Here is a 24,465-nt window from a genome sequence, read left to right on the forward strand (position 1 = left end):
TCTCTGATGATTAGAGTGGGGAAAATATGATCTCACAATGAGATCTGTAAGGCTGCGGAATAATCTCCCCAGGGAGGTCATGGCCGCACCATAGCTTGAGTTATTGCAAACTGAACTTGCCTAAGCAGTGGGAATGGGACTGTCGGGAACATTCCCATTCTGGTGTTTGGGTGGGATGGATTAGCTGACAACACAGGTCATGAGCCTCTGTTTCAGGTGCTTGCAATCCTGCTTGCTAATGGAGAGAGGAATTTCCCATTATCAAGGAGTCTGCTGAATTCTGATGTATGTTTGGGACATGTTTCCTCCAGAATCGCACTGGCCCCAGTCCTGCAAGCACTTAAGGTAACACTTAATACAGGGGTTCTCAAACGTTTGTACTGGTGACCCCTTTCACATAGCAAGCCTCTGAGTGTGACCCCCCCCCCCTTTATAAATTAAAAACACTTTTTTATTTAACACTATTATAAATGCTGGAAGCAAAACAGGATTTGTGGTGGAGGCTCACAACCGCCCCCCCCATATAATTACCTCAACCCCCTGAGGGGTCCCAACCCCCAGTTTGAGAACCCCTGACTTAATATGAAGTATCTCTCTGTGGTTTGTAAAGGGTTCCTTAAGAATGTTATCCACCTGTCTTAGATACTTAGAGGGGCTGTATCACAGCACCTCACAGTCTTTAATGTCTTTATCCTCACAACACCACTGTGAGGTGTTATCCCCCTTTTCCAGATGAGAAACTGAGGAACAGAGAGCCTTTCCCCAGGCCACACATGGCAGAGGCAGGAATTGTACTTGGAGGGCTTCGTACCCACTGGACCATCCTCCTTCTCTTCCTGATATAGTATGTATGACAAAGTTCCTCCTCCATCTTGGTGGGTCCTGCACTTACTGGCAGATTTTCTTGCCTCAGAGATTCACCATGTAGGTTGGGAAACAGCCCAGAGACCTTCCCCTCTGGAAGAATCCACGGTCCAGGTCAATTGGGAGGTTTGGGGGGAACCCGGGCCCACCCTCTACTCCAGGTTCCAGCCCAGGGCCCTGTGGACTGCAGCTGTCTATAGTGCCTCCTGTAACAGCTGCATGACAGCTACAACTCCCTGGGCTACTTCCCCATGGCCTCCTCCAAACACCTTCCTTATTCTCACCACAGGACCTTCCTCCTGGTGTCTGATAACGCTTGTGCTCCTCAGTCCTCCAGCAGCACACCCTCTTGCTCCCAGCTCCTCACACTCACACCACAAACTGAAGTGAGCTCCTTTTTAAAACCCAGGTGCCCTGATTAGCCTGCCTTAATTGATTCTAGCAGCTTCTTCTTAATTGGCTCCAGGTGTCCTAATCAGCCTGCCTGCCTTAACTGGTTCTAGCAGATTCCTGATTACTCAAGTGCAGCTCCTGCTTTGGTCACTCAGGGAACAGAAAACTACTCATCCAGTGACCAGTATAGTTGCCCTCTACCAGACTCCTGTACCCCACTGGTCTGGGTCTGTCACATATGTTACTGACATGAGCAGCAGCAGTTACACATGGGTATAAGCACATCAGTCCAAGGTATGGTAGACTGTTATATGCCATGGTTAGAAGCAACATCTTGACCTGCGGGAGACTAATAATAGATCAATCATTTATTAATGATTAATGAACGAACCCTTAATACAAAGTGTGACCCAATTACCCACGTGGGTAACTCAAAAACACTGTCTGAATAGTCCAATTGAAATCCAGTTGGAGCCGAAGGTCACAGATTATTGTCACAGCAGCAAACTCCTCGCATGGTGGGTGAGGAGGCAAGTTCCATTGGGTGGATGTTGCTGCTTGTTACTGTATTGCATTGTGGTAGGATGTGAAATTCAGAGCTGGTTGATATTTTTCAAATTTAAAGTTTTTTCTTTGGAAATTGCCCTTTTTGAAAACTAAATGTTGACTTAAAAAAAAATAAGAAACGTTATAGCTCCTCTTTCGCAAAATGGTGATCTACATTTTACATGCTTTACTGAACATTGGGATCTTGGTAAATGAGAAATTCCGATCATGTTTTGACTTTTAAAACCTGTTTTGAAAATGTTCACGTTGAGGTCTCAAAATAGGAAAAAAAAACCCAACACGTTTTACAAACCTTTTTGTTCGTTTCTCAAATCGCTCTGCCGGCAGCCCTACGGGACTTTCTGCCCCAACTGTGTACATGCGTCCACGTGTAAAAATGTTTCCTGCCCCAAACAGTTTGCCGTCTAAGTCATCTCTTCTTTTAAGACCGAAAAAGCCAATCATACTATACTACTGGACAGTGTCTTTGTCTGAGCCATCATGTCTGTATGCCACAGAATCGTCTCTGCTTTCGAAGGCAGCTCATGTTTACTTCAAAGGGTTTCTTTCCATCCTGGGCAGTCTGATAGCGCGTCACAGGCATGCATTCTGGCTGGGTCAACCCACCTCTTCATCTTCGGGAGGTAGATGAATTGAGTTCTGTGCATGGATCGTATGGCGCAACCGTAAAATCTGAGGTTAGTTTTGCACGTTGTCACTACGGAAGATCCAGTGGCACCATTTGTAACAATGTGGGTTTGCTGCGGTGTCTTAGGTTGAAAGTTCCCCCACTTCCCAAAATGTTGTGTCATGTTCTGTTTGCCAGTTGACCATCTGACTGTTACCTTTACCCCAAGGGTGGCTGCATTTCAGTGGCAACCTTATTCCAGTACATGTATCGCAGTAATGATTTGTGCTTCCTCTCATCATAGAATCTCAAACTGCTTTGCTATAAGGTAGGTCAGTATTATTCCCATGTGTTTTATAGATGGGGAAACTGAGGTACAGAATGTAGGACATTTTCCAAATCATTCAGAGGCTCCATGTGTTAGTTATGAGGCCATCCTATCCCTATATACTGTATAAACCACTTTGAGATCTGTTGGGCTCAAAGACCCTCTGTAATGTAAAGAGGCATAACTTTCAGTGTACTTCTTTGGAATTAGGTTTGGCAGAATGCAAGTTTTAATAATTTCAGTTGATAATATCAATGTTTATTTTACAGCATTTTAAATCGATTTACATTTTTGCAGTTGCAGGACGTTTTTTGGGAAGGTCACGCAATGAGGGGATCTGACAATAATTATGTAATGGTCGTATACCAAAAGATTCAAAAATTGTCATCACATGTCAAAATATACAAAATAATTATCCTTAACTCACATTCCACCAAGTTCCCAAGCAGCATGTTTCCTTCTTTGCCTGTCTATACATTCTGATTATTATCAATGGAAATATTTTATTAATTGGTTTGTGTGTGCACGGGGTGAACTAACATTTACCAGTAAAACCCAACCCTTCCAGCCGGTGAAGTGATAAGCACAAGATGAAAAATTACCCCAAATGCAATAATTAAAGTTAACTCTCCTCTCGGCGTTTTGATTTCATTTTATTATTTTGAAAAATGCTCATTTATAGTTGCCCAGAAGAGTTCCATATGTCTCTGTTTGTTAGGACCAGCGGAGCTATGCTGAAAGAACAGCTGCATCAATCCCATTATAGCTCACAAGCACTGCTGTCTAATTCATTGCCGTTACAAAAAGGCTCCTAAAATTATTTTGATCAGTTAACCCCAGAGCTGTCTGCTTCTATTACGTTCATGTCGAAAGTGCCCTCATATTTTGTGAATAGGCTGCCATTAAATTCAGCATCTCCTGCCACTCCCTCCCTACACCTCATATCCCCTCCTGTCTCAGTTGCATATTGCTGGCTTTTTAAGAGAAGTAAGGCAGCAGTTTTCTTTCTCTGGAGATCACAAGTGAAATATCAGAAAATAACCCCATTTATGGTGTTTATCATCCCTGGAGGAGAAGCTTTCTTGGATAATTGCTTGTAGAAACTGGGTAAATCTTAACCTCCATGATGTTTAGGAGAGCACTTTGTGCTTTTCATGTCTGAAGGCAGTGGTTGTGTACGGAGGCTTAGGGTTGATTAAAATGTCAGATCTACGTCTTGCAGCGCAGTGATCTCCTTGGAGGAACTGGTGGAATACCCCATTGCTGGGGACACTTCCACGTCCACTGGACGAAGCATTGCAGGAAACACCAAAGGGAGCAATCCTGAACTATCCATGCGGAAAGGGAGGCATGTATTGAAGCAGATTAGATGCAAACCATTAGGTCCTCTCTGATTTGGATGATTTTTTCCCTCCCCCCCCCGTTCTTGTAATGACGGAACAAATCTGATTAATGTTCTTTTGGTCTCTGGTGTCATGGTCCAGAGGGGGAGGCTTGGATTATTGTAGAGTTGGCAGATCGACTGTTGAAGAGCTGGGCGTGGGGGAAGTATTATTATTATCTGTATTACTGTAATGCAGTTATAGATGCCCCATGCTGCCTAAAATAATTTCCATTTATTACCCATTAATCTCCGTTGGCTCCCAGGTCTGCTGTAATATTAGACGGTCGTGTAAAAATCCTGACTCCTTAGCTTTAAGAGTGTGTTTGTGCCTCTTCCCCATTGGTTTGCTGGGAGGAAATAAACACTGCAAGATCTTCTTTTTCAGAGCACTAGGAGGTGTTAGTTTGCCCACCAGTTTGTGGACAAGGAAAGACGACAGCCATCGTTGCAGTACAAACGGTTACTCAGCAGACATAGTGCGTAATGATTAGAACGGGGGAAATGGAGGCAGGACTCCTGGGTTCCAGGCTGGACCCCTGACTATCCTGGGCAAGACACTTAGCCACTTTGTGCCTCAGTTTCCCCCCTCTCATATGGGGATAATACCTGCCACACAGCGATATAATGAGGATTAATTAATGTTTAGAGCTTCCTGAAACTGTGAAGCCTCACGTAAAAGCAGTGTCTGTTACTTCTCTCATCCATTGTCTGGGGGGCCAGGAGGTGTGGGGGGGGCGGAATCAGCAGCAGCAGTGCAAGGGCAGAAAGCATCTCTCCTTACAAGAGAGGTCATGGGGCTCTTCTTGCTTTCTGTGTGTTTTTTCTCTGCTCCTTCCCTCCCTCTGTCTGCCTTCAGCTTTGCATCCACTGCCAGACTGTTAGCGCATGAATAGGTCCCAGTGAGAAAAGAAAATGAAACTGTTTAGGGATCAGTGTCTCCTGGGAGAGAACTAAAGAGAGAGCAGTGCGAACAGCAATAGGAGTCCATTATAACAGTAATAAAAGGGAAAGGGGGTTCTACGGGTATCTTGAGGAAATGAGGATCTGACCCTAGCAGAATCCACCTGGATTGTTCCCTGCCTGTCCTGAAATTCCCTTCCTCAGTGAGTTCATCATGATACTAGTTTTGTTTGACAGCCCAGCAAAAACTCGATGCTATCTCTGTCTTTTGTATTTAATGGACTTATGTTCATCAGCCCACAGGCAGCCATTCCTGGCCTGGCATTAGTTTTACCCATCCTCCTATTTTCCTGCCTGCATTGTAGGGTGTCTTTTGCTGTGGCTGGAGTGTCATGTCAGTCGGGGCTAGAGCTGGGAATGGGGAAAAGGATTAAAAACAAGAATCTGTTTTAAGTCGGATGCTCAAGATCTCAGGTAAGCAAGTGGGAGCTGTCAAGCTCATGGTCCGACTACTGCAATGTTGTGTGTCAGACAGGGGCCAAGATTGGATGCTGCACATGTAGCCGGACCCATCTGTAGCACACCCGCTTGTGCAATGCCATGCCAAGGGGCAGGGAGGGATTTTGTGATCATCTGGTGTCCTTGGCCCATTGTGTATACTTGTGAGAGTAACTGCATGGAAGTGTGTATGGGATTGTCGAAGTAGCTGGTTAGAATAACCAACAAAGTTGTCTACAAAGTTGATTGTGTGCATGCGGTTGCATGGCTCATTTAGGTGCACACATATTGTGTGTGTGCACGTGCATGCAATTAAGGTATGTTTGTGTGTCTATGTTCAGTTAGATGCCTAATTGGCCATGTGCTTGCAACAAATGCCTGATCTGGGTGTGCTCACGCTCAGGGCCTGATCCCAAGCCATTTGAAATTAATCGAAGGAGACCTTCAAGCTCTCCTTTGCCATGACACCTGCAAAGAACATGACAATGGTTAGGTTGTTGCTGTGCAGAGACCACTGCCTGTCATGCTGACCGGTACTGTCTCATTGTTTTCTTGTACTCCCCTGTTTGTGTGTATCCATCTCTTGTCTCATACTTAGATTGTAAACTGCTTGGGACGGGGATTGTCACTTTGTGCATTGTCTGACCAGTGCATAGCACAGTGACCCAGGCACCCCTTGATGCCAGCTGGCAGAGGACGGGGTTGCATAGGATTTTACAGGCATCCCTTGGGTTGGGTGTATGTGAAATAGTTCACTGAAGGGTGGCATGTGAGGGCTCTACTGGGAGCCAGTGCCTCACTGGTTGTCATAACCATTGCAAAATGGGTGTGTGGATACTATTTAGGGAGCTATGTGTCTATGTTAAAATTATGTTCTTGGAGTTCAAGCAGGTGAACCATGCCTGGGAAACGTTCCTGGGATGCCCTGGTACCCAGCTGCCCTTAGCGTGAGCAAATCTTGTCTGTCCCTGCTCTGCCTCCCTGAATCTGCCAGCCGCTGGCAGCAGAAACCCTGCCTTCCAGGCCTCTGCAGGCCTCGCTCTCTTTGTACGGGCAGTGATGAGCACACGCTGACCAGTGGATAGTTGGAGCGTTGCCTCCAGTGTCCAGCCCTTTATTCACTGAACACTCAGAATTACCAGGCCTGCTGTTCTGAAACTAACAGTAAATACCAGCTTGTAAGATTCACACATGACCACCACAGCACTGAAATATAGTGAAAATTAGAATAAGTTGATTATCAAAGACTAGATTCAAGTAATGGTAAGTAATAATATTGGAAACAAATGGTTAGATATAAAACAAAACCGTAACACACTTTCTAGAGACTAAATTTAAATAAAAGGTTAATCTCCTGTCTAAAGAAGCTTATCTGTAGCGGAAAGGGATCTGGGGGTCATAGTGGATCACGAGCTAAATATGAGTCAACAGTATAACGCTGTTGCAAAAAAAGCAAACATCATTCTGGGATGTATTAGCAGGAGTGTTATAAGCAAGACACGAGAAGTAATTCTTCCACTCTACTCCGGGCTCATTAGGCCTCAGTATTGTGTCCAGTTCAGGGCGCCACATTTCAGGAAAGATTTGGACAAATTGGAGAAACTCCAGAGAAGAGCAGCAAAAATGATGAAAGGTCTAGAAAACATGACCTATGAGGGAAGATTGAAGAAATTGGGTTTGTTTAGTCTGGAGAAGAGAAGACTGAGAGGGACATGATAACAGTTTTCAAGTACATAAAAGATTGTTACAAGGAGGAGGAACAAAAAATGTTCTTCTTAACCTTTGAGGATAGGACAAGAAGCAATGGGCTTAAATTTCAGCAAGGGCGGTTTAAGGTGGACATTAGGACAAACTTTCTAACTGTCAGAAGTACTGGAATAAATTGTCTAGGGAGGTGGTGGAATCTCCATCACTGGGGATTTTTAAGAGCAGGTTGGACAAACACCTGCCAGGGATGGTCTAGATAATACCTAGTCCTGCCTTGAGTGCAGGGGACTGGACTAGATAACCTCTCGCGGTCCCTTCCAGTTCTATGATTCTATCTCACCAAAGTCTTCTCCAGCATTTTCAGCCAAGCCTGGTTGAAATAGGATATCTCCATATGAGATCCCACGTTCATGAAACAAATCCACTGTCTCTTTACCTCCTAAGTGAGGGATGCCCACGTGTCTTCTCTGCCCCCCCAATATAATAAAGCAAACCTTTGCAGTGCACCTCAAGATATGGTTTGCTCCCCAACTCTTTCCTCCTTCTTGCTAGGTTTTTTTGTAGTTCTTACAGTCCTTCATTTGCATCAGTTGAGAGTTGTGTTAGGAGACCCACTGTGAATGAGCCAATACTCAATATACATGTAAACAGGTAGAAGGGTAAATATCTCTTGCCTGACAGAAAACCAGCTTTTCAACTTTGCTGGTGACCAGCCCCTCAGATGCAAACTTTAAGAACATATTTTCAGTATATATACATAATTCTTACACCGTGTCTGTGCATGTGTTTCACAATGATATTGAAGACTAGTGTGATACCAGCTTTTATTGAAACCTCACATGGCACTCTTTGGTGAACTGGAATATATACCAGACTCAGGAAATTCCTGTAACCTCCTGCACCCCCTTGTCAATTGGCATTCAGAGGTTCTTTGGGTCACAGTTTCTTTCAGGTGGGAGGTAAAACACCTATCTTCCTGTCTGGTCATTTCTGTATTGTATGCCTCATAATGTATGCCTACTTGCATACTGAGTCGCAGGTGAAATGTACAAGAAAGGAAATCTACAAGTTGAAACAAACAGTAGGGCGGGGGAAGGCTGAGGGGGTTCTGTTTATGAATAAAGACAAAGGATTGTACTGGTATATCTTAAGGGGCAAAGAAACATGAGTCCTTCACCTAGGACGCAAGCTGACAGCATGTCTATCTCATGAAAGGAGGGTCAAAAGCACTGCAGCAGTTTTGGGTGAGCATTACTCTACAAGAGATGAGCATATCTAGTTAATTAAGTCTAGGCTCTAGAATGTGTGTTATGATTTCGGTTCCTATGTGACCGTTTGTTTCCAATACTTCTACTTGCTGTTACTTGAATCTCTGTGCTTTGTTAGATAAGCTTGTGTGTGATTTCACTGTAAACGTATTAGGGTGCTGTGTGTTCAGTGGAGCGGTGGTCAGAGGTGGAACTGGTAAATCCTGTTTCTTGAGACACAGAGAATCCGTGAATGTGGCAAGAGTCCAGTGGAACAGGGCTGGACAGTCCAGGGAGACACTCGGAAGATGTGAGAATTGGATTGAGCCTATAGCTAACCTGTAGACAGTGGGACCTCCAGGCCCAGAGGGGAGTGCTTGTGTTGCCTGTGGGTGGTGAAGTTGGGGAGCTGACCCCCACCCGGGACATGTTCCCATTACATCTCTGGTGTTTAGGGCAGCACTGTAGCTCCTCCACCCCCGTCTGTTTCTGGCAAGTCTTTCAATGGTTCCTCAGCTGTGCCCCAGGTTTTTCAGCTCAGCTTCCACAGCTCTTCGCCATGTTGTTTTCGGGCGGCCTCGTTTTTGCATGCCTTCAGGTGTCCATCTGATTGCTACTCTGGTTATGGAATCAGTTTCCATCCGAAGCACATGGCCAATCCATCTCCAAAGCTTCCTGGCAATGATGGTGCTCAGATCCTCTTGGCTGCACTGTGTCAATAGATCTGGATTTGAGATTGTTCCGGGCCAAAAGATACGGAGGATTTTTCTGAGGCAGGTTGTATGGAATGAAGACAGTTTGGACATGTCATACTTTCTCATTCAACAGGATTCTGCACTATGAAGTAGTATTGAAAATACGCAGCTCTGATAAATCTTGAGTTTGGGTGAGGGCAACTAGGTGCTATGGAAGTACAAATAATAAATAACAACAATAACCCATCCACTTCAGTAGGCTTTGAATGAGGCCTTGAGTGCATACAAATGGATGCATGCCATTGCATGTGGCTAAATGTGAAAGTTTGGCTCCAAATATATTCCTGAGAAGCAATCTGCTTAATTTTCCAGCCAAATGATAGTTCTGATCACTGCGTTCCTTTTATGGTCAATTTCTGCTGTTCCTAGAGGGAGTGATGATTCGATAGTGCCTAGAACAGACACTCATTGAGGAAAGCACGGCCGAGACCCCCAAATATGGAGCAATTGAAAAGTCATTGATAATAAGCAAATGACTGCTTTATTTGGATGCGAGTATTAACATATAGTGCCTTTTTTCAAGATTCAAACTGCTTTAAAGAATTACAAATTTGTATACAGGTATGGCTCTAGTCTTCCATTAGAATAGCTAAATACCAAAATCTAAATATATTTACTTTTCCTCATCCCAGAGTTGCAGTCACCTTTGGGATGGGACACAATGTCTGTATAAATTAAAAACTCCAGTAATTAGATTTAATTCCCCTGAGTGCTCAATGAATGGTGATATAAAGGAAAGAGAGAGGAGTTTTTCAAGGCATTTCTTAGCTCTGTCCATGAAGCTGCTGTTTTGATCAGTAATAATTATTTTAATGATGCTTTTGAGCAGTAAGTCCACTATGGGACTGCGCACTAGGCATAAGCGAATCAGATATGCTGTACTCAAAGCCGTAGAGGTCAGGCAGTTTAAAAGACATTGTAAGGTAAGTTTGTTCATTCTTTCTTTTCTTCTTTCTTTCAAAAGGAGGAAAAAAACTTCCAAGTGAAAGGCACTTACCTCCCTACTGGAGTCTGTCCATGGCAAACTTGCAGTTTTAAAACTAGGCCTTTAAAAAAAAAAAAAAAAAAAGTCAACAGCACTAAAAAGCTTTTCATCTGCCAATAGTTTAAAAGATTAGTTTTCCCCTTTAAAATCAATTAGCAAATTTAAAATGTCATGGCTATATATATAGATACACAATGTGAGCGGTCTGCTGGATGTTCTCGTTTGGTGGTTGTGCGTGGAATCGGCAGAGGGAATCACATGCTGAGCTTTTCTCGTGAGTCATGCGGCAGCGCTTTTACATGGCTGTGTAGTCGCGGCACCAGTGTTGGGAGAGAGCTCTCCCAGCGCTGTAAAAAAAACCCCACCCCTACGAGAGGAGTAGCTCCCAGCTCTGGGAGCACGGCTTCCAGTGCGGGTGCACTGTCTACACGGCCACTTTACAGCGCTGAAACTTGCAGCGCTCAGGGGGGTGTTTTTTCACACCCCTGAGCGAGAAAGTTTCAGCCCTGTAAAGTGGCAGTGTAGACAAGGCTTTAGACGAATAAAGATTACATCTGCATTTTACATTAAACTTGCTGCTGAAGGGCAAAAGGTCAGATAGGCTGTTAGAGGGGCAAAAACAGGCACACACTGCAATCTTGAAGTGTAGCCCTATTGGCAATGCATGTTATCAGTATTTGAAAAGAGAGCCATTTTGCTTGGAAATGCAGGTCATATGATATACTTCTGTTCCCTGAGTCGATGAAGTCTTGCTGTCTAAATCAAGGTTCTGGTAAAAATGCTCTCAGTCGTGAATTAGAATATTCTGCAATAATCACTGACGATTCACTGCTTCAGATATTCCTGCCAGTCAACTCATTTGCTAGAATATTCATGGAAAGCAAATGCTTTAAGAATGCAGGCCCAGCCAGTGGCCAGCCCTTTAAAAAATCAAGTTTATTTGTGGAAAACTTTTTGCAGTATTCATCCAGAAGTTTTGTCCTCAACTTGTGGCTTCTCAGTGGGTTGTTTGTGCATGTATTTTGTGTTTCTTCAAAGTTCATTTAAGACTATATGGCTAAAGGGGGACTTCAGTAACCTTTAAAACTGCCATTTAAAGTACAGTTGTAATCAGAAAAGTGACTCTACAAATGACATGGTGGCATAGGGTCCAATATTTCTTCTCTCAATGTTGTCCCAATGTGCTCAGTTTACTATACACAAAAAAACTGATTTTTGTTTTTTTCCCTAACTAGCAGTGCTGCGAACTCAGTCTGGAATCTGGAGAACTGGTTGCTCTTTCTGTTGTACGTTGTTACCGGTGATAAAGATTCAGCAGTCAGAATGGAGCTTGACAGTTCTTTTGATGAAGTGTGAGGCAGAACAGACTCTCATCTCACTGTTCCCTGTAGTGGCATCGGCTTTTGCAGCGCTAATGGGAGTTGGATCTTGTTTTGGGTCAGGAAAGGTAGTGGTGCTGACTCTGTGACACACAGGGAGCAGATACATTTGGTAAGATGGTGTTATTTTTACATAGTCCCTCTTGTGTTACCGGATGCCCCTCCAGAGTTTTCTGTAACCAGCGGGGTTGGGTGACTTATTAGTGCTCAAATAGCTGTATGTTCTGAGACACTCACCTGTACAAAGGAATTCCATATGTTCTCAGATGTTTCTTTTCAAATCAGAGCACTGCCAAGCTTTGTCTATATAGCGTATTGGCCAAAATCTGGAATCATCTTACGTCATTTGTCTAGTGTTCCAGCCAACATAACTTGTGCCCAGCAAGGTAAGCATTGCTTACATCAAACTTAATGGTAGCTATTCAGAGTGGAACTGCACTAGGCAAACACTGAAGAATAACAAGACTTTTTATTATCTGCAATGTGCTGCAGAGCGTCTGTTCTTTTTGTCCCTGTCCCCTACCGCTCAGTAATAAGTTGGCTTAGATGTTACAATTGTATTACAAAACCCCTTTTTTCTTTTCTTTTTTTAAATGTGTAATATATTAGACTTGTTCTGTCTCAAAAAACCCCAGAAAAAACACCCAGTTGTTCCTGTCCAATTGTGGGAGGATGCTGGAGAATCTCATTACAGCCGACTGGCTCTTTTAATGCGAAATGTGATTCCATAAATGCAACCAATTAGTGAAATAGGAAGAGCACAGCTAGAATGTGCTCCTCCTCCCCCTTCCCGTTCCCTTTGGCTTGAAGCCTCCCTTATGACCGAAGATGAGAGGGAGCGAGGGAGAGAGTCTGATTGCTTGTACAGCTCAGATGGGGGCACTTACAGAGGCTAAATTGTTCTGTGATCTTGGATGGAACCCAACTGGCAGCATCTGGAAGTGCCTTCTTGACAATCCGCAGTACATGGTTAACCTGCTAGTACTCAAGCCATTAAGCTAAAACTGCTCAAGATTAAGTTGTCCGTAGCGGCTGTGAAATATTCAAAGTTATTTGGTTTTTTTGATTAATCCACTTTAAAGTTGGTGCTGCTTCATTCTTCTGTGATGCCGCCTTATGAGAGACTCCGCATGAGGCGATACAGATTCAGCTCAGAGGCACAGTTAGGGGACTAATTATTGGTGACTAAATAAATTACACATAATTGCTACACACAGTCCTATTGGCTGGAAACCTGGGCATGCCAGTAAATTATTTTTTGGACACGCTGGCTTTCATTTGCTCTGCTCTATCTTTTTATCCTGAGATACAGAGTGGAAGGAGGACATTGGGTAAGTTTAAAGGAAAAGTGTCTCCGCTCCTATTGATGTCTGTGGGATCCAGGAGCGTGCTCTGCATTTTCCTGGATCTGCTCCAAAGCAGGCAAGCTACATAAGCATGAACACATCTTGCTTTCTTACCTCTTTCTTTTGTCCTCAGATTTTTAATTGATGTGTAACAGTTCTCAGATAAATCTGTTTTCCTGCCTGCAATGTAAGTGATGGAAGCTCCAGCCTTGATACACTGAAAACTGGTCTTGACAATGTGATGGAGAATAGACCAGTGGTACAATGCTCCACTGGCCCCCGATGGATGGATTTGATGTCCTAATGAGATCTTTTCCATCTTTGGCTTCTAGGCCGTTGTATAGATCGTACCGTTAAGGGAGCTTTCCATTCTGCCGCAGTATGTTCACTTGAACTGAATAAAAGCCTCAATAATAATAATAATTTTATATTTATATGGCACTCTCCATCTGGCTGGATCTGTAATTCTTCCATTACAGACACAAACAGCAGTTTTGTCCTTGGCAGAAACAAAATATCATAAATTGGAGATACTTTTAATTGATGTTTCTAACCTTAATTATGGCAAGTTGTTGGTTCTTCCAACTTTTCCTCTGGAATGAAATACATAGACAGCATTTTCACCCTGTTGAAAGGCATAAAAGTGAAACCCAACACATTGTGTTCTTGTTTGTCAATGGGAAGAAATAACCATTCAAAGTATGAATTACGTAGAAGGGATGCAGGAGTTTATGGGAAATGTTGAACCAGTTCTGCTCATTGAAACGAACTGAAAGTTCACTCAGTAAGGAGCCACTCTTTGCTGTGAATAAACTGTGAAAAGTGCATTTGGAAATGATTTTTAATGATAAAACTGACATTTTGGACCCCTGGATGGCCACGTGGGAGCCCAGTGCATACACTACGAGACCGTGAAATGGGACTAGTTGCTAATAAAAATAAAAGTTAGAGGACATTTCTAGAGCATCTTCTATTCTAAAGTTGGTTGGGGTTATATGAGTGTATTTGAGAGCAAAATTTGGTTTGTTACATATACAGTAAATACTTTGCCCAGTGCTGAAATGCAGCCCCTTCTGGGATGGGGTATAGTACCTGTTTAACAGCATACAGAAACACTGTCTAACAGTTTCACATAGGAAACTTTCCAGAGTGGGAATTTTAGGGAGGTTGAATGGTACTATCCAAGTGGGAATTTGGCCAGGACCCTAGGGCTCGTGTCCTTTCTTAGGGAGGAGGAAAAATGTACCTGGGGATCCTTTAATGCTTCCCAATTGAAAGTCCCAAGGGACAAGTAGCGGGTTGTATGAGTCTCTCCATTGAATTTCCACCTGCTGTGTTGTCTGTTTTCTCCTGGACAGCAATTCCTGGTCAGTCTGTTGATGTGTTTTGTAGGATGGCATGTTACTGATGCCTTTCTGTATCTTCAGCGAGAGTAGACTAAGTACCCAGCTGTAGTTTAGCATGGGTTGATTATGGTGGCAGATTGAGAGCCTAATTATTTGATCCTGGAGCACCTTTTAGCCTACGTGTTCTAGATTTGGCGCTCGCTTGTTCCTAATGCCCAAGATCTTGTTAAGAGGCCGCCCGTTAAAACACACAACTTAGAGGAGTGTTTCTCTTTTCTTTCGTTCTCTTTCCAGGCATGTCATAGGGTAGAAACTTACTAATTCACAAAAATAGAAGCATCTTCATGAATTTAAATTAAAACAAATTAAGATTTTTTTGAAATTTAAATATCCCTCTGTCACACTGTGCTAGTGCAGAAGAACGGAATGTAACAAGCAAGTGGAATGGGAAAGGCTCATGCATGAGCCGAAATTTGATCTAATTAGTGTTACTGAAGCCTGGTGGGATGATTTGCATAATTGGAATGTCAGAATCACTGGTTATTACCTGTGTAGGAAGGATAGAGTTGATAAAGAAGGGTGTGTGTGTGAGGCGTTGACACTCTCCATTAAAGACACTGTTACTTGTTTTAAAGTCACTGATAACTCAGGAGAACAGGATCTTGAAATCATACACATAGGCAGAGGGTGAACCATGGGCTTGGGGAGGCTAGCCACTGGCCCAGCCTTCCCCTTCTGCCTGAGGCCCTGCCCCTCCCGCCTCCCTTCCCCCACCAGAACCCAAAGCCCTGGAGTGCTGGGTGGGTGTCGTGGGTCCCCTAAGCCTGAGAGTGCCGGGCGGGCAGTGCCCACCCTCCCCAGCCCCAGAACGCTGGGTGGACGGGCGGCACAAGTACTGGCTCCAGCCACCCAGAGTTCCTGGCTGCAGGCTGGTCCCAGCCCCAGCCCCAGCCCCAGCCCCGGGCTCCAGCCACAGGGGAAGAGCCGCAGAGCGCCAGTGAGAAGCAGGAGGGAGCCTAGGGGCGGAGCATGGGCGCAAGGCTGTTTGGGGAGACACAGCCTCCCCTAGCCTTTGATACACGCCACCCGTGATCATACAGATCAGTGTGCTAACTAAACCCAAGAAGGAGGTATTGGCGGGGCTGTGTTATAGACCACTGAATCAACCGAAAGAACAGGAGGAGTTACTCCTTAAGCACCTCTCTGTAATGTGTGGAAAGAAAAACTCTGTTATGTAGAACTCCAGTTTGGGAGACATATGCTGGAGGTCTCATGCAGGCAGTAGTAAAACATTATTTAGAATTTCTAAAAAATATAGATGATTTTCTGACACAAACGATTTTTCACCCAACATGAGGAAACTCTATCTTGAACCTCATTATGACAGATAAAGATGAATCTGTCATCTCTGGGCTGGAAGTTGTAGAGGGACCAATGATCATGACCTGATCACATTTGATATGAGCAAAGAGAAGATAGTCCCAGTGAGTTATGTGTATACTTGGTGCTTCAAAAGGGCTGATTTCCCAAAGCAGAGGAAAATTCTGAGGAAAGTTGACTAGCAGGAAAAATTGAGACAGAAAAATGTGAATGAAAATTGTGAGCTCTTTAAGGAGAGTTTATTAGATGGCCAAGTAAGCCACAATTCCACAATCAAGAAAGAGGACAACTGTGGCTTAAAAGCCCATCCTGGTTCAGTGGCAAAGCAAAGGCAGCAATTAGAAGTAAAAAGACAATATATAACAAATGGAAAAGGGAAATAGCAATTGATATAAATGAGAAGATATGAATCACAGAAAATTGATAAGGGATGCTAAAGACATTAGGGAAAAATCCATGGCTGGCTGGCTGGGCTAAGGATAAATAAAAGGAATTTTTAACTATATTGTGAACAAAAAGCAACAGAGGGTCCTGTGGCACCTTAAGACTAACAGAAGTATTGGGAGCATAAGCTTTCGTGGGTAAGAACCTCACTTCTTCAGATGCAAGCACGAAAGCTTATGCTCCCAATACTTCTGTTAGTCTTAAGGTGCCACAGGACCCTCTGTTGCTTTTTACAGATTCAGACTAACACGGCTACCCCTCTGATTGTGAACAAAAGAAATCCTAGCAGTGGCATAGACTCATTATTAGATGGAGATGGTAAAGTTGTTCATAATAAATTAGAAAAGGCAAAAATGGTCAATAAATATTTCTGTTGTATATTTGGAAAGAAGTTGGATGTTGTATTTCTACCACATGTGGATGATGAAGTACTTTCCAGTCTATTAGTAACCAAGGAAAATGTTAAATAACATCTACCAGGGATAAACGTCTCTAACTCAGCAGCCCTGGATAACTTGTACCAAAGAGTCCTAAAAGAGCTGGCTGAGGAGATCTCTATATCACTGATGTAATTTTAAATCTTGGAATACCAAGGAAATTCCAGAAGACTGAAAGAGTGCAAATGTTATGCCAGTATTCAAAAAGGATAAGTAGGCTGGCCCAGGTAACTATAGGCCACTTAGCCTGTCATCAGTCCTGGTCAAAAAAATGGAAAAGCTGATTCAAGAATTAAAGGATAGAAATAAAGTTAATGCCTGTAAACATGGTTTTATGGAAAATAGTTTTTTTCAAACAAGCCTGATTTCATTCTTTGAGGAGATTACAAATTTGGTTGAAAAAGATAACTGCATAGATTTAATATACACCTCTACCCCGATAGAACGCGACCCGATATAACACGAATCTGGATATAACCCAGGCCCTTTAAAGCACTACTTGAGTCCCGCTGCTTTACCGTGTTCTATCCGAATTCGTGTGGAGCCCCGGGCCCTTTAAATCACCGCTGGGGAAGCCGGTCCAGTCCAGCACGGCGTACCGGCCCGAACCCAATACGTCTCACCTATAAGGCGGTGAGATTTTTTGGCTCCCGGGGACCGCGTTATATCGGGGTAGAGATGTATTTAGACTTCATAATATGTTTGACTTAATACCACACAATGTTCTGATAAAAAAATTAGTACTCTCCAATATCATTAAAGCATCTGTTAAGTGGGTTAAGGACAGGCTAATTGATGGAGCTCAAAAAGTAGTCACCAGTGGGGAATCATTACTGAATGGGGGTGTTTCTAGTGGGGTTCTGCAGGGACTGGTACTAGGCCTGATGCTATTCATCAATGATATGGAAGTAAATCACTGTGGATGAAATTTGCGGATGACACAAAGATTGGCAGTGTGGTAATAAATCATGATGAGGGTAGGGGCAGTCATACAGATTGATCTAGATCACTTGGTAGACTAGGCACATTCAAGCAAAATGCATTTTAACAGAGCTAAATGCAGAGTAGGAACAAGGAATACGGGCCATCCCTTCAGAATGGGGGGCTGTACTGTGGAAAGCAGGACTCTAAAGAGGATTTAGGAATCCTAGTGCAATGCTGTGGCAAAAAGTGCGGATGTGATCCTGGGACTTTAATTAATATGCAAACTAGATACCATTAACTTGGGCTTGAATAGAGACTGGGAGTGGCTGGGTCATTACACAGATTGAATCTATTTCCCCATGTTAAGTATCCTCACACCTTCTTGTCAACTGTCTAAAATGGGCCATCTTGATTATCCCTGCAAAAGTTTTTTTTCTCCTGCTGATAATTGCTCATCTTAATTAATTAGCCTCTTAATTAATTAGCCTCATGTTCTGTATGTATATATATCTCCTTACTATATGTTCCATTCTATGCATCTGAATGTAGCCCACGAAAGCCTATGCTCAAATACATTCGTTAGTCTGTAAGGAGCCACAAGTACTTCTGTTCTTTTTGCAGATACAGACTAACACGGCTGCTACTCTGAAACCTGTCATAAATGGGGTAGTGAGTCGGAGGAAGGAGGTTATTTGTCCTCTATATTCAGCGTTGATGAGACCGATACTGGCATATTGCACCCAGTTCTGGTGCCCACATTTTAAAATGGTTATCGAAAAATTGGAGTGGGTTCAGAAATGAGCCACAAAATTTGAGGGCCGGGAGGAACGCTTTCCAGTGAGAATATTCAAGAGTTTAATCTGTTTAGCTTATCAAAAAGAAGACTGAGCAGTGATCTGATTACAGTGTATATACCTTTGTGGAGAGAAAATATTCGGCACTAAAGTGCTCTTAAATCTAGAGAAGAAAGCCCTAATAAGCGCCAGTCACTGGAAGCTGAAACCAGACAAATTCAAATTAGAAATGTGGCACACATTTTTAACAGTCAGTCAGTCAATGATTAGCCATTGGAGCAAACTACCCAGGGGAGTGGTGGATTCTCCACTATAATTCAGCACTCTAATTCTACTGTCCAAGGTAAATGAGGTGCAAATGCAAACCACCAGCATATCAGTAGAATAAAAAGTCGATTACATTTTAAAAATCATGTCAGTTATAACAATCTGAAGTGGTGTTTGTGAAATAGGGAAAGACTTTTAAAAATAATGGAATGGACTCATGTGTGTTTGTGCACGTGCTCATGTGTGCATAACACTGCTCTCCACTGGACAGACCCAGAACTAGTCTGCTATGTTTCCAAGACTCTATACTGCTCACGGGTAAACAGTGATTCTCTTATTAGCTCCGCTTTTGAAGCAGGTAAATTGGAATTCTGTTTATCCTGATTGCAACTGTGAAGTGCTGAGTAACTGTATCCATGGTGAAATCCTAGGTGATAATAGATTTGTTACAGTCTCAGAAAACAAATCTCATCTGAAATCACTATTTCAGCTTTTTTCCCACCATTAAACTGTGTTGTGAATTTTTTATGATTAGGATGAGTCCCTCTGTATCCCTCTGTTGCCTAATATGCACATTGAAAGCTCTGTCTTTAGGCAGGTCTTCACTACCTGCCGGATCGATCTATCTATCGAGGATCGATTTATTGTGTTTAGTGTAGATGCGATAAAATCGATCCCCGATCGTGCTCCCCGACGACTCCGGAACTCCACCGCCGCGAGAGGCGGAAGCGGAGTCGATGGGGGAGCGGCAGCAGTCGACTTGCCACCGTCCTCACGGCCAGGTAAGTCGACCTAAGATACGCCGACTTTAGCTACGCTATTCGCGTAGCTGAAGTTAGCGTATCTTAGGTCGACCCCTTTCCCCCCACCCAGTGTAGACCAGGGCTTTGTTTTGTTTGTGCTTGATGCCTAGCACCATTGGGTCCTGATGGGAGCCCATGGCTACTGTGGTACAAAAAATAAACTGGCCCAGGTTGTTTCCAGACTGAGCCCCAGTTCATAGGAAAGGTTTGTGAACCTGTGATGGGGTCCCTGGGGTGCAACCTGGGCTGTTTTCAGAGTAGCAGCCGTGTTAGTCTGTATCTGCAAAAAGAACAGAAGTACTTGTGGCACCTTAGAGACTAACAAATTTATTAGAGCATAAGCTTTCATGGACTACTGCCCACTTCAACCTGGACTGTGGGACTGCTGAGTCCTCCAAACCCACCAGCCTGGGATGTCCCTCACACTCTGATGCTCATGTCAAGCTCCAAGCCTCTGACAGGCACTGAACTTACACAGCCACCCACAGGCAGGGACACACTCAACTTGGTTACATGAATGCTCTCCCAGCCACTAATGAACCATCAATAGAGAGGCTCCAGCCAATTTCCCCCAGCTCCAAGCTTTGCACCCCAGAACTGTACCGTCTTACAGTGCTCAAGACTCCCTTGGCCAGTGAAAGTTCATTCAGTCGTTCCCCACTCCCTCAGTGTGAAATGGACACACAGTTGCCTTTGTAGTCTGAGCGGAGATCCCTCAAGCACTTCTCCCAAAACACAGAGTTTTAGGTGAAATATAAAACAGATTTATTAACTACAGAAAGAGAGATTTTAAGTGATTATAAGTAGCAGGCAGAGAGATTAGAGTTGGTTACTTAAGAAACAAAAATAAATTTGCAGTCAAAATTCTAATTTAAAGAGACTAAGCAAGATTTGAATCAAGCCGTGTCTCATCCTAACAGATGGTACAAGCAGCTTACAGTGCCTCAATACACAGACTGAACCTTATTCCAGCCTGGGACCAAACTCCCCAGTTCAAAGTCTTTTTCTTCCAGATGATTTTCCAGGTATTGAGATGGGGTGGAGGGTGGAAGAGGGGAGGAAGGGGAAGGTGGGGGGAGAGGCAAAGTGATGAAGTCACTTTCCCTCTTTTATACTTTTTTCCAGCAGGCTTGGAAGATCCTGTGTTAGTCCGTAGTGTACATGCTTTCTCTGAGAAGTCTCTGGGATAACGGATTGGGTGTTGATGACCCATTAACACCTGTCTGGCTGGTGATTGCTACCCCTTTGTTGTATGCCCTAGGTGTTCCCAACCTCACAACATATTTCAGTCACATATAACAATACTTCATAACTTCACATACAATCCAACAGGATATTAGTGTTGAACAGATCAAGACTTTTAAAATGATTCCTCACAAGGTATGCTTTGTACAAAACACATCATCATTATACAAGAGAGGTGAATATGAGGATTCCAGGGTGCTACTTTGAGGTACAGAGTGTCCCAAAACATCAGTGAAAACTTTAACAAGTCTAGGATGAACTACAAGATTTTCATGTTTTCAGGCTTGGTTGCGAATATTTCACCCAGCTGTAGTGAAAACTCATGTGCCCTACTTAATCAGATTCACGTGGGTAAGGAGGAGAATGTTCTTGGGGGTTTGTAGAATCCCTGTAGTCTGTGTGTATCTCTTTCTCTCACTTTACTTATCACATGTGCGGTTTTTCGTAGATTGCTAAGACCAGAAGGAACAATGGCGTTCCTGTACTGTGATTTCTTGCAGAACACAGACCTTGAAATGTCAACAAGTGGTTCATGCATCAGCCCCTAATTTTTGGGTGAGCTGCAGCAGATCATTTAGAAAGAGAGCCAATCTTGGTTTAAAGACCTCAAGTGATGGAGAATCTACCACATCCCTTGGTGAATGTTTGCAGTTGTTAATTTTCTTCAGTGTTAAAAATGTGCATCCGATTTCCCTTCTGATCTTTGCTGACGTCAGCTCCCGGCCACTGAATATTGTTATCCCTGGTGACATAAAGAGTAAAAAATATCTCAGTGCAATGTGATTTTTGAATTGAGCTGAAGTAGGGAGAAAGGAAAAAGCTATAAAGCTAGAATTAGGAGCTTTTAAATAGCTAATGCATAGCACTTATATTCTGCATCAGGGCTTAAATACCTTGGTTAAATGGCTCAATCAATAGAATTCCCTCCCCCGATCATATTGATTGTTATGTTTAAGACAGAGATTTCGTATTATTCTTGTCTCTGTGTTAGGAGAGCAGGAAGTTGTTTTAAAAAGTTCAGTTCTAAAATGTCATTCCTGATGGAAAAATTGTTATGAAATGTTAATGGGGGGGAGGTGGGCTGTTTCTATGGAAGATGGCAACTGTGTGGAACATGCATTGTCGCTCCTTGAAAAGTGTGGAAGGACAAATCCAGGCCTTGTACAAACCTTAGAAGCCTTTTTCTGTCTCTTATTTACTATATGTCATGTCAAGTAATCGTAAGCTTTATGTTTTATCTCCTTAGTTTGTAAATATTCCGCTGTCCTTCCCTCTTTAGTGCACAGAACACTCCTGTAAACAAGATGCTACATCTTTAAAGCTCTTGAGTGGCAGAGGAAGGATAATCAGACTAAGAAAAATGAACTCTCTTCAGACCCTGTGAATGGCCTGAATTACACCGAGCACATGGTGACTCACATAAGTTTGCTTTGTAGTGTCAATTATCAGAACCAGGGCAGTAGGAACATGCCGATGAGGGGGTTTGTCATAACTATAAAGGGAAGGGTAACAGTTGTCCTGTGTACAGTACTATAAAATCCCTCCTGGCCAGAGACTCCAAAATCCTTTTCCCTGTAAAGGGTTAAGAAGCTCAGGTAACCTGGCTGGCATCTGACCTAAAGGACCAATAAGGGGACAAGATACTTTCAAATCTTGGGGGGGGGAAGGTTGTTGTTTGTGTTCTTTGTTTGGGAGTGTGTTCGTTCTCGGGACTGAGAGGGACCAGACATCAATCCAGGTTCTCCACATCTTTCTAAACAAGTCTCTCCTATTTCAAACTTGTAAGTAAATAGCCAGGCAAGGCGTGTTAGTTTTCCTTTGTTTTCTCAACTTGTAAATGTACCTTTTACTAGAGTGTTTATCTTTGTTTGCTGTACTTTGAACCTGAGACTAGAGGGGAGTCCTCTGAGCTCTTTAAGTTTGATTACCCTGTAAGGTTAATTTCCATACTGATTTTACAGAGATGATTTTTACCTTTTTTTCTTTAATTAAAAGCTTTCTTTTTAGAACCTGATTGATTTTTCCTTGTTTTAAGATCCAAGGGGTTTGGATCTTGATTCACCAGGAGTTGGTGGGAGGAAGGAGGGGGGATGGTTAATTTCTCCCTGTTGTAGATCCCGGGGGGGGGTTGGAACTGTATTCACCAGGAGTTGATGGGAGGAAGGAGGGGGAATGGTTAATTTCTCCTTGTTTTAAAATCCAAGGGGTTTGGATCTGTATTCACCAGGGAATTGGTGAAGGTTTTTCAAGGCTTCCCAGGGCGGGAAAAATTGAAATGGTGGCAGCGGAACCAGAGCTAAGTTGGTAGTTAAGCTTAGGAGTTTTCATGCAGGCCCCTGCATTTGTACCCGAAAGTTCAAAGTGGGGATCCAGCCTTGACAGGGTTAAAGGGCTACTCTTTGCAAAAAACACTCCTGAACACCACATCCAGAGTCAGGGCCCAGTCATGTGTGGTGTTGAGCATCTTCAGCTTCCTTTAGCTTTCTTGTGGTATAAGGCCTCCATCCTGTATGGTGTCTTTTATTTCAGAATGGAACCCAGAGTGAAATAAGAATAGAGGGAGCTAGAAATGAAGAGGCAAGAGGGGAAACAAGATGCTTTCTGCTGAGATTTGCAGTTAGATGGAGCATTTGAGTGTTTAGCTCTGAGGAGAGATGCAGAGGAGAAGGCACTTGCACTGACAGTAACAAGAATGTGTGGATGGCCAAAGAGATTATCTAGTGTGAGCAGAGGGAGTCGGGATGGGAGTAGAGACCAGGTTCACTTAGGTGGATTTGTTAAAGCCTGACTGATTTTTTTTTAACAATACAAACGGAGTGGAACCACCTGTAAGGGCCATATCTGACCTTCCCATAAGTGACTCTTTTAAAACATATAGTAAAATTCTGTCTGAAGTTGAGCTTGAAATGCTCTCTACTCTGAGGCTACATTATCTGATATATTTGATGCAGTCATTTAGGACAGGTGTTAGTACTAAGCATTATTATCCCTATGTTCTGCTCTACTTTTCAAAGCACTGTCCATGTTTTAATTAACCCTTGCTGGGCAGGTAAGTATTCTCCTTATTTGACAGATAAACTGAGTACAGTGAGGGACAATGACTTTCCCATGGCCACCGAGGGAGTTGGTGGCAGAGCCAGTTCCCTCGGTGGCGGAGCCAGTATTATAACAGAGGAGTCCCTGTCACCCATATGCATGGGCAGATCTCTCAGCCATGCTGCCATTCTCTATAGGAAACTGTGGTGACAGGTGAGGTATAAAGACATAGCCCTGGTCTACACTAGGGGGCGGGGATTGATCTAAGTTACGCAACTTCAGCTATGTGAATAACGTAGCTGAAGTCGATGTACTTAGATCGACTTACCGTGGTGTCTCCACCGTGGTGAGTCCACTGCTGCCACTCCCCCATCGACTCTGCCTGCGCCTCTCGTGGCTCGGGGGTCGATTTATCGCGTCTAGACTAGACGCGATAAATCGATCCCCACTGGATCCATTGCTGCCTGCCCATCCGGCGGGTAGTGTAGACATACCCATAGACAGACTGTGTTTGTATTTTAGTGCGCACACTCACTTGTTCTAAGTAGAGTTGACTTCCCAGGTTTTTGGCACGTCTTTGTGCCCTTCGAGCATCCATGATAGCTGTGAACCATGAGGCTGTGTGGAGGGACGGGGAAATGTCCCATTTTCCCACCTTCCTCTCTGACTTCCCCCACATGGGAAGCGTGTGTCCTTGCTAGAGAATACGAGTGGGAAGGAACCTTGACTAATTTAAAGCTGCGTATTTGCCTCGTTTAGAGGGAAGAAAGAGGGCAGCATTCCTGGCTTCACCCAAACCTTGCCGGTGTAATTTCCTGGGTGCCGTTGC

General features: G+C 43.6%; 1 protein-coding gene across 5 annotated transcripts in view; it reads left to right on the forward strand.

Annotated features, from left to right (window-relative positions):
- The window catches only part of LOC128831951 (t-SNARE domain-containing protein 1-like), a 699,719-nt gene that overhangs the window by 119,329 nt on the left and 555,925 nt on the right, over positions 1–24,465 (forward strand). Inside the window, exon 1 of one of the 5 annotated variants that reach the window (XM_054018911.1) lies at positions 761–844. The exons of the other annotated variants lie outside the window; for them this stretch is intronic. The gene's annotated coding sequence lies outside the window, so the exon portion shown is untranslated. Of the gene's footprint in view, positions 1–760; positions 845–24,465 lie in introns of those variants that run through there. 5 annotated transcript variants of the gene reach the window in all.

This window comes from Malaclemys terrapin, chromosome 2 (genome assembly GCF_027887155.1).
Source record: "Malaclemys terrapin pileata isolate rMalTer1 chromosome 2, rMalTer1.hap1, whole genome shotgun sequence".
Classification (NCBI taxonomy): Eukaryota; Metazoa; Chordata; order Testudines; family Emydidae; genus Malaclemys; species Malaclemys terrapin.